The following is a 10,976-nucleotide window of genomic DNA, read 5'->3' on the forward strand; positions in this document are numbered from 1 at the left end:
ATGCTTTGTTCTTCAGAACATACTCAGCTCTCCACAGGTCAGCCGAGTACACAGAACGAAGATGGTGTAGGGCTTTGACCAATGACCACTGCCAAATTTTGCATGTAGTTAACAGATATTTCCAGTTTCCTAAACGGATTGATTGTAAACTTTCAGCTATTCTTTGTGACCCTGAAGATCTCCCCTGTAATCACTGCTTGGCTGAAGCTCTCCATACAGGACTCATTGATTGAGAAGCTGAACAGAGAAATGCCCAGCTGAGGGGTAAACCAGCTATTTCACTCCTATAACCTGTGACACTGAAATGAAAATTCCTTACCAATTCTTTTAGACTTTATTAAATACTTGCACAAAATCAGCAGCATAGTATAGTTTTAAATAGAATCTATTTATGCCATGGCTAAATTTAATTGAAGTCATCATTTCAAGTCTATATCATAATTTGCACACAGAGTTCCATGAGAATGGGAAAATCTGGATTAAGCTGCAATCAAAGCCACAAAAGCAAAGGAAATCCAGAGTACTAATAATTTTGTACACAACTTTTTGGTCAGGCTTTGCAGGCCAGCACACATGCAGTCAGTGGAAATGGAAGAGAACAAACATACATCTGAAATTATTTTCATGGGTTTCAAGCTAGGTTCTTTTGCGAGTTTCTTCCACTAAATCACTGTGGCTAGGATTTCACTAGGTGAACCAGCTTTAATAAGTGAAGTTTTCATCTCTCCCTAGCCAAAAGAATAGCCTTACATGAGACTTTCTCAAGGTTCAAGGTTGCTTTCAGCTATTAGTTTCCAAAAAAACAGCTATTCCCAGCCTCTGTGTCTCCTCATATGCCACTGAATATCCACCCCAAGCTCTCAGAAGTGTCTATGAGTTCGTCTGTGTTAGCTGGCAGATGTTTTTAGAGACTAGAAAGTGTTTAGTCCCCACAGACCAAAAGTTACATGGTGACTTCATCACACAAGCAAAAGCCAATAACAGGAAAGCAAGAAAGCAGACAAGTGTTACATTCCAAAAACACAAAGTTTCCTGCGCTTCTGGCAATACTCCTGTGCCTGAAAAAAAAAAAGGTAAATCACTGGAGTCTTGGTGCTCAAAGCACACACCGTGGAATCACTGCGGGATAATTTACCTGACCCTCCGCTAGCTGCTTTCCCCACCAACGCCGGCTTTTCATTTTGATGCAAGTTAGAGGGTGAAGGCAGAGGAAAGGCAGTGCTTGTTTAGATTCAATATCTGTGCACCACACGTATGCCCCACAACACTCTACAAGGGGTTGTTACTGCACTCAGGAGTCTACAGAAAAACTGCAGCAGAAACCTGAGCGGCTGCCTCAGGATCACACACATCTCTGCTCCAACAGCACAGCACTGTTTCCAGCCTGCACGTACAGCTGTAGGCTCTACATCTAAAAGCTTTGGAGAACGATACATGAGCAACTGGAAGTCATCAGCATAAACTGCAACTGCATATGCGGCACAGAATAGCAGTTGTATTTTTGTATCAAGTCATCATCAGTGGACATTATGCCCTCTTTCTACATCTCTGTGAACTGCCCTCAACGACAGCAGAGCAGAAAGCAGATACACAAGAGAAAGGCCTCCCTCCAGTGACATGACAGGGAAGAAGAGCGGGTGAGTAGCTATGCAGCACACCATGCCAAGGCTACCTGAAGACCCTTCTCTCTGTTTAAGAGTAGAGAAAGCATCTACCCTGGAGGGAAATGTGGGCTTTTTATATTATAAATTCTATGCATGTCTATATAAATTTTCTGAGAATAGTAAAGGAGGGGGTCTATTTCCTAGAGCTGATTAAAGAAGTATGACTTGATTTTCAATTTCAAACGACTCGGGGGGCATTCCAATAGACTGCAGACAGGAAATGAATACCATACACACACTGAACAAGGCAGATGCTTTTGAATCTGATACTTACGTGAAAAGAAAATATCTTCATTTCTGTCTCCTCTCTACCCTACAGTCACTAGTTAGTTCTAAGCTATTCTTGGAGTAAGCTATTTTATTTTTCAGACTTGTTTGTGGACTGAAGCCACCCAGGAACCACCGATAATTAACTGTATGGAGCAACCCCAAACCATCCTCTGATTAGTCCTGGCAACCAGAAGGAGCAGCAAAGTATAAAACATCAGCAGTTCAGCTTTGAGGTGTCCTGGCCTCCTCTGTTAGAGGAAGAGACATGACTCTAGACACCATCCCAGATCCCTGCTTCTGCATAGAGGGAGAGCCTGATATGTATACAGCACATGCACTGCAGAGCAGGTTGGAAAAGCATTTCCTCATTGGCTGTGGCACAGAACTTGCTTCCAGCTATTTAACCATGCTAAAGAGATAAATAAATGTCTTCTTTCCTCATATGGCTCTTACAACTAAACTGCAATAATTGTCAAGGGAATACTATGAGGTTTATAACCTGATTACAATGTAATTGTAGCTCTTTTTTACCAACAGCAGCAGAGTTTACTGGGGAATTGGTATACTCTTTTCCCTACTTATTCTACATGTGCGCAAACACACAGTTTCAGTTGCAATCATCTCCTTTTATTTTATAGTGGAAGGACTTAAACAGAATAAAGAAGAAAAAGCAGAGAGGCAATACTAAACGGACCCTTGCTCTTCTGTTATGCAACAAATTAGTTCATTTTATTTTGATGTCAAGAACTGCAATAGCTGTGTTCTTACAAATACAAAAATGACAACCCTTTTAGGAGACAGGGGAAGAAAGTGGGAGGAGTAGGTGAGAAAGGCAGCCGTGACTTACATGATTCAGAAAGCAGTGAATGTCAGATCAAAGAAGAACAAGAATCAAATTCACTGCCACTGACGGATTTCAGCTGCTTTTTCAGAGCTATTGATCCCTCAAGGGCAAACTCTTTTAAATGCTAGCAATGCCTCTAACTCGCCAGAGCTCCCACCTGATAGTGGCTCAGCCTCACGTAGTTTGCTTTCATCAGCTGGCAAACTGGGGAAAGCAGAGACAGCTAAGACACTGCTGTATCTGGGCCTGATGAAGGAGACATACAGCAGAGCACAGAAATACCACGTGTGTATTTTCAGCACCAGATGTTACTTTTTAATGGCCATTGTGGTAGATGTTACATAGAAGAACAGATTCCTTACCGAAAAGCTGTACACTTAATGTTCACCAATACTTCGAGTGCTTTGTTGGGGGCTGCAGTCACCCAGCTGAACACACAGCTGCCCTGGGCAGGACTGGTTAGCTCAGCTCTGCCTGGAGGCACCATGCCTTGCAGATAAGTACATCTCCTTATAGTTGTAGTGGGATGAAGGCAGGATAAGGCATCTAAAGCTCATCACTCCAGCTCAGCTGGCAAGTGGCGTCTCGTTCATGAGTTTGAACTCACAGGTCCAATACGAACCCCCAGTAAGGCACAGGATCCAACCCTAAATCAAGTCCTAAGCTGTCATGTGCAGATCAGCTTCTTTTCTCCTCCCTTTCCTTCTTTGGATCAGATGTCTTTGGAGTCTGATGGAGAAATTTCCAGGTGTTCTGACTTATCAGGACACTGCAGGACCATGCCTTAAGCAAAAACCAATGGAACTGGAGTGCAGCAAAGCAGTTTCACTTGGTAGATCTCCAAATGGTCTCTGAAGAACTGCCTCTGGACTTCTGACACTGATCCCTTGCACAGGGCTCACTGCTGCTGCTGCCGCCGCATCACTGGGAGCACTCCATTCTCCCACTGCACTGCATGCACAGCCACTGTGATGCACTGCAGATTATTCCATTCCTTCCAAGCTCTTCCCACAATTAAAGACCTACCTATTCTCACCAGCATTTAGTGCAATTTGGTACTATATGCATTTTCATGAGATGGATGACCCTTCTCCTTCTGTATGTCTTGAACAAGAGCAAGAGCTAGCACTGCTCCCATTTAAATGCATATCAAAAGCTCCAGGACTCTAAGGTTAAATAGCTCATGTGAAACCTTCAGCTATTGTTATGGGACATCTAAAGACATGGGCATGGAACCCTAGGTTCCCTTTTGAAATATATTTCCACAGATGTTCAACATATCCATGTCAACCACTCTATTCTGTCCCATTAAAAGCTTGGATTCTAAAGCACAAGGTGAGGAATAGATACTCTATTGGCATGCTGCAGCTAGCCCTTCATAAATCACACTGCAATCAATCCCCGTAAAGGAAAATGATACTCCAGAAGCTCTATTTGTACATGTAGCTGTCTTCTTATTGTAGGGAGGAACAAGAAAAAGTAAATTGTTCAAAGACAAAACTCTAAATTAAGAAGAGGCTGTAATGATGGATGAACTGTAAATGTTAAGATTGCTGTGCTCTTCTGCAGACTGAGCCTATACTGCAAACCTCCAATAGATCTGTACTGTGCGCTCCATAAAAATCATGATGAATGCAGACTTGTTTTTATATTATGGAGGTCCTAATCCTCCTCCTCCTCTGCCTTTGCTCTATTGTTGCAACATCAAAGACCGACTGCTGGCTGAGATACAGTCAATATGAAAAGGGCGACCAGCAAATTTACTGCTTGACTTCATTCCCTTTAAACGGAATAGGCACCATGGCCCTTTTTCAAAGTCCAGTCACAGACATATATCTTTTTTATTGGACATCATGTACAATAAAGTGAAGCTATAACTTTGGAAAAAAAAATAGAACACCTTAACAAAATCCCATGAGGTGAACATTCCTTTATAAAAATATCACTGTGGTTACATGTTTTGAAAAACTCTGTGTGCTCTGCAATGGAAAAGGCATAGGCTGGTGAGGTTATAGTTTAGCTAAGATGCATATCCATGCCTAATATCTAGTTGGTCTCAGAAAAAGACCCCGAAAGTAATAAAATGTGATATATTTCAGACAGAATGCCAGTGTCATTCAGATAAACTGAAATGGCAGCATTCATGTCACAAGAATCATTAACTGCTTTGTTATGGCCTGCTCTGTGCAGTGAACCTTTACAGACTTCTTCTGTCCAGCGGCTCTTAAAATCAGCTGCACAAAACACCAACGTGCGCACTGCATCTTAAACAACTCCTGTCTGCTAAGTGAGGTAATTTCAAAGGACACTTTCAGATCGGAGTTGTATCTGCAGACACTAATGGCAGGGACAGCTTTATTGCTGTTGTAGCACTAAATGGACACTAAATGATTTCCCAGTATGAAGTTAAAACCGCATAAGCGAGTCATATGATGTGGTAGATGATTACACTGAGGTTTTACAGAATCTAGGCTAACTAGCTCTGGTTTTTATTTTTATCAAACTTTCCTTAAAAGAATGAGAAGATTTTGTTTTGATACTTCTTGTTAGGGTAATTTGTGAAAAAGGCCATCAGAAAATGTCTATTTAGTAACATCAGATCAAGTTCACACCGACTTTAACATCCAAAACACAGATATGTAGGTGGCAGATAAACCCAAGTGAATTTATGCTTTGTTACACCCATAGTAATCTTAGGCAAATACTTCCAGTGGAGTAATTTTGGTTTCCTTGTACCAAAGTCTGCTTCTGATGGTTTGCTTCTGAGGCAAGAAAGACATTAAAAGTATTTGAGATTCTTGAAACACTAACATCCAAATTATTATTATCATTGGGCCCTCCTCAATGCTCTTTCCATTACACTACACTCCACTGTCAGTCACCTCCTCTTTCCATTGCGGGCTACAGCACAGAACAACTGGTGCAAGAACCTCACCTTCTGCTCAGCCTTCCTGGGCTTGTACAAGAAAAGATGTCTTGATAACAGTGTTCAATTGTTCAGTACCTGAATATGCAATCCAATGGGAACACAAAGGCAAGACAGCTGAGGGAGGTTTTCTGGAAGTTAAGCAGCCCACAAACAGCACTGACTAGGAAACTATCCCTTGGAAAGGGAGGACTTTTTCAGAGCAGCGGTATGAAGAAATGGGACACAGTATTTGGATAATTTATACAGATACTTACACCGTATCTCAAAATGGTGTTGCCACAAGTACTGATCTCAAGATCAGCTGACCTAATAAAGAGCATTTTAATCTTCCTGTGTAAGAAGAACTACTGTGGAACAAAACAGTCCAAGATTTTTTCAGCGGGTATAAAATTAACAGTGAAACATTGTGGATGGAAATGAAGTCATGCAATCAGAAGAAAACCACATGCCAAAGCCAGCTTGTCTTCATGGATGGAGGTCCAGATTATGTGTGTTACATGCATATAAATTCTTGAGAAAAACTGAGTTGTAAAATACTCAAATCCTAAAGAAACTTAGGCTGGGTTTGCAGCTGACAAAAGTCGTTGGCTCTTCTTGCTTCGTGAAAGGTCAATTTAAGCACATTGAGAACGGAGGACTAGCATGGAGGTGTAAAAGTCAAGGTGCATTTGAACTTACGTCTTTCAGCATGGTCTGAACCCATCATGAGTGATGAAAGGAATATTTAATCTTTGATTTTTCCTCTTTCATCTTTATGATCACCTCCCTAAGATTAAGAGGACCCAAATGCCATTAGTCTACAGGAGTTTAGAGGTGAACAGCTCCAGGCCTGCTTTCATCTTGCTGACAGCTAGGAGGGAAGAATACAAAAAATATGCCCCACTGCTATGATTTTCCCAAGCACAGTAAAACAAGGGCAAAAGGATAAAGGAACTGTAGTCCAGTACCTCCCACATCAGCTCCCCTGACCAATCATTACACCGCCACACAACTGACCACTGCGGCCAACCATCGCTTGTTGCAATAACAAGTTATGTTGCACTTTGTTTTCTTTCTTTTTCCGGTGTTTCAAATTCAAAGTACAAGGAAACACCAGCACTGGAAATTCTCTGCTCTTACTGACAGATCAGTGAGCTCACTACTCTGTTTCTTTGAAATATTACTCATCTGTATGTGTTCAACTATGACATTTAACCTGGCACTTATATTTTTATTTTTTGCCTTCAAAACTTTTAAAATCAGTATCCTGGAGGCACAATTGTGTTCAAGCACAACAGGAATCACTATATCATTCAAGAGTTCCTTTTGCAACTTACTAAAACACTTTCTATTTTTCTGTTCTAAGTTATCACTTTATTAGTCATTGTGACAGTGCCTACAGCCTGCATTCATGCCTGGAGACCTATGATGCTGCACATTGTTTGCGAGCAACAGCAACAACAAAGAAACCAAAAAGAGCTTGGATTAAGATTAGAAATAAATTTAAAACAACAACAACAAAATAGAGAATGAAATGCATCAGTGAGCTACAATTTCCACCAGTGAGAAATAACACTAAAAAGGTCAGCTTTTACAGAGAACAAAGAGCTGTTGATTAGTGCAAAGCAGAGTGCAAGATATGACTGACAAAAGAGGTCAAACATGCACTAAACAACACTATGAAGAGAGCAAATGAGAGACAACTGGGTACCATCACATTTACTAGCGTGGAGGAATGGTAAAGCACACAGAAGGTCATATAGCAGCTAATTCTGGAATTTAGACCTGTCAAAGCTGCTAAATCTTGTCTATCACTCTACTTTCAAGACAAAGGAAAAGCAGTTTGCTTCAATTTTATATTTGTGCAAGAAAATATCTAAATTGTCAGCACATATATCTGACGTATGAATTTATTTCAAGGTTTTAGGAGAATGTAAGCATAAAAAGTTATGGCAAAATATTTTCCTACCATTGTGGCCAGGTCTGCCCAGAAGGGCACTGCTCTTCCCAGAGGAAAACAAGTTCTGAGACACAACGTAGCGGCTCTGTCCAGTATGAACAAGAAGGATGCAGAGGACAACTTCTGCAGAGACCAGGCAGCCTCTTCACTTCCAAACAATGGCTACAGAATGGCTTCGTAGCACAAGAGCTCCTCTGCCCCCATAGAGTGAAGCGAGGGCTGGGCACGGTTGCGGCAGGCAGTATCTGCACTTCACTTTCTGTTAAGTTTTCTGTAAGGTTTTCAGATGCTGCAACACAGCATAGCCAGAGTTTCCACCTCATCGTTCACTGCTCCTTAAAGAAGGGTCTCATCATTTTGGAACAATAAGGCACTGATCACTAATATACAGACTTAACAGGTTTGAGTGGAGACAAAAGAACAGTTGCTGAATTTGAAACAAGGTTCCCGATTTACATTTAGTATAACGGGAATTAGTTAAATAGATCTCTTCCCAACAAAACAATTCCAGAGCAGGGTAAGGTGTTGAAAAGCTTAGCATGATGAAGCTCTGAGCACCAGGACTGGGTTACCTATTAGCAGGTCGTAACATGCATGTTAAAATCAGAGGAGAATGCACAGTGACCAGCTCCTGCATGACAGCAAAACGATTACGAGATTGTTGGGGTCACAAAGACCAAGAGCAGAGCTTCCACCCTAGGCCTCCTGCTTTTGTAGACATCTGGCATAAGCCAGGACAGAGAGAGGAAACGCGGCTGAATGTAGGGACTGATGAAATAAGCTGGAGGAGTGGTGTGGTTCTTGTGCCCATCAGATAACAGTTAGGGGTGAGTACTGTTGTTGTACTGCCGTTGTACTGCTGTAACAGCTGTGACAAACTAGCTGTGTTCTTCCTGTGCAGAACAGACTTATGTTTACAACGTGACCACAAAATAAAAACTACTCAAGAACTAGTGCTGATTGTCCAGGTTAGGTGAGCCACCAGAAGTACTGCTGACCCAGCTCCTCCCAGGTTCTCTAGGTACCCATATCTTGTCTCTATATCTCACTGTCACCAAGCATCATCAGTAAGGCTCTGGACTTTCCCAGTAGCCAGCCTAAAACAGCTCCTTGCTGCCATAACTAAGTAAAATATTCCTGGATTCCTGTACTAAATTACTATGAAACTTGCTACATCTCACCCTGAAGGTGCAGTAATTCTTTTCCACCAGGAAAGCTTTTGTTTACCAGAAAATGAATCAATAGGTACGTAACTTAACATTTTCCAGAAGCCAGGACTGGCATGTAGAGGAATCTCTCCTAGGAGCCATAGATAATAGCAAATGCTCTGCTCAGAGCAGCAGCCTCACTCCTTCACCCCCATTTCTCTGCTTCCACAAAGGCAGCAGCAGCACACGTAAAGCTAATCACCCTTCCTTCCCTGTAGATCCTGGAATAAGCCACAGCCCACTGGCAAAACCACTAAAGAGCACACACAATTCTCTCCCTTGGGAGAAGAGAGAATGAACTGCACATGGTGTAAGTCATTCATAAGGCTTAGTGCCTAACTGGGGGAACATATACTAATGGTGAGGGTGAGCTTTAGCTAAGCAAATATAGAAGAAAGCCTGCTGAGAACAGACAGGTTTTATCTATCACTGGACTATCACTTTCAGAAAGCACAAACCAGGACATCCTCTGTGATGAGTAACAGCCTCACCAAAAGAGATCTTGGTTTCCCAAGTATCAGCCTGCTTCACTCACAGGACACCTGCTCTGAAAGTCATCTGTGCAGCGTATGAACTGCTCTTCAGGCAGGGAAGGATTTAGTGTTGGTATGAAATGTACTATGTACATTCATTTATCAACATCTTATATAGGTTAAGGATGGTCTGGAAAACATGAATGCAAAGGGCTGAATCACTGTTTTTTCAAGGATAATTTAGACAATCAGTTTCTATGAGAGTTAACCAAACATAAAGCCCCAGAACTCCAACAGGCTTTAAAAACCTCGGCCTAAGACTCTCCCAAAGTATACAGCCTGAGTCCTGCTTGGACTGAGAGAGCCAGAAGCTGAATGAAACCACTGTATCTGAGTGAGACCATTTGGGGATTTGCCTGGATCCCTCCAGTACCATGGGAGCAGGGAAAAGCAAGCCTTGAAAATACCGAAACACATTTCCCATTTCCCATTAGTTTACCATAAAACCTATGTCAGCAGCAGCACAAAACTGCAGCATGAAGATGCTGAGCCTATTTCTTTCTGCAGCAGCAAAGTGAGGATACCCACGGCTGTATCTCATCCACCCAAAGAACCCCAGCAGAGCACATTATCCCAGTTGGCCAGGAACAGGGACAGCACGGGGAAAGGCACTGGCAGCAGAAATAAGAGCAGGGGAAACAGAGCTTCTTTAATTGTAGGGTGGAAATTCTATCTGGATTTCTTTCATCCATCAGCATTTCCAGCATAATTGGGAGGAGAAAAGAAAAGAAAAGAAAAGAAAAGAAAAGAAAGAAAAGAAAAGAAAAGAAAAGAAAAGAAAAGAAAAGAAAAGAAAAGAAAAGAAAAGAAAAGAAAAGAAAAGAAAAGAAAAGAAAAGGTAATAATTGAAATCTATCCTTTGTGTTTTCTCTCAATCCTTCCATTGCTTGCAGGAACAATGCTGGGAGAAAGAAAAGCTCTTCCTCCCTTCATGAATCTGACTACACACACACAGGTCCCTGTTTCAGACAACTTAAATCTCCATCAGCATTTGAAATTAGAATGGATTCTTTCTAAACCAGTTTTATGGAAAAGGCTCAGGGACGTGCGAGGATTCTGCCTGCTTGTTCTTCTTTTCTAACTGGGACCAACACTTCTTCCGGACACGTAGGACCAACTTCAGACTGCTTTACTGGTGCAAACTGACTGCAAAAGCCTTAAAACATCATACCTTCCTTTTGATATTAGCCAGGAATCAACCCAAACCTTTTAATTTGAGTAATCTGCTCTGTCAAAATGCATTTCTCCATGCAGCTGCTGCACAGAGCAGCCTTCTCCCTGTTTGCCACAATCTGCGCAGCAAATGACAAGGACATTTGGTCAGATGAAATGCCGACACTTGGTCAGATTCTCACAATCTTTTCTTCCCACAGACATAGCGAGCTGACAAAAAGAAAGGAAAACCAGAGGGTAGGAATATTCAGAAGTGCAGCCCCATGGAACACCTGCCGCTTTGATAGCACCACCAGCAGGATGGTGTGACGAGCCAGCCAGCTGTACACATGGAGCAGAGGTTCAGTGCATCACATATCCACATGTATTCTAAATCAACACTGGGGTCCTTTAGTATAAGCGGTAACAACCAGAGA

The 10,976-nt window shown here is 42.0% G+C and overlaps 1 protein-coding gene across 1 annotated transcript in view; it reads right to left on the reverse strand.

The window, feature by feature from the left end:
* Window positions 1-10,976, reverse strand: part of ISM1 (isthmin 1) — a 35,442-nt gene that overhangs the window by 22,684 nt on the left and 1,782 nt on the right. The window lies entirely within an intron of this gene.

This window comes from Coturnix japonica, chromosome 3 (genome assembly GCF_001577835.2).
Source record: "Coturnix japonica isolate 7356 chromosome 3, Coturnix japonica 2.1, whole genome shotgun sequence".
Taxonomy (NCBI): Eukaryota; Metazoa; Chordata; class Aves; order Galliformes; family Phasianidae; genus Coturnix; species Coturnix japonica.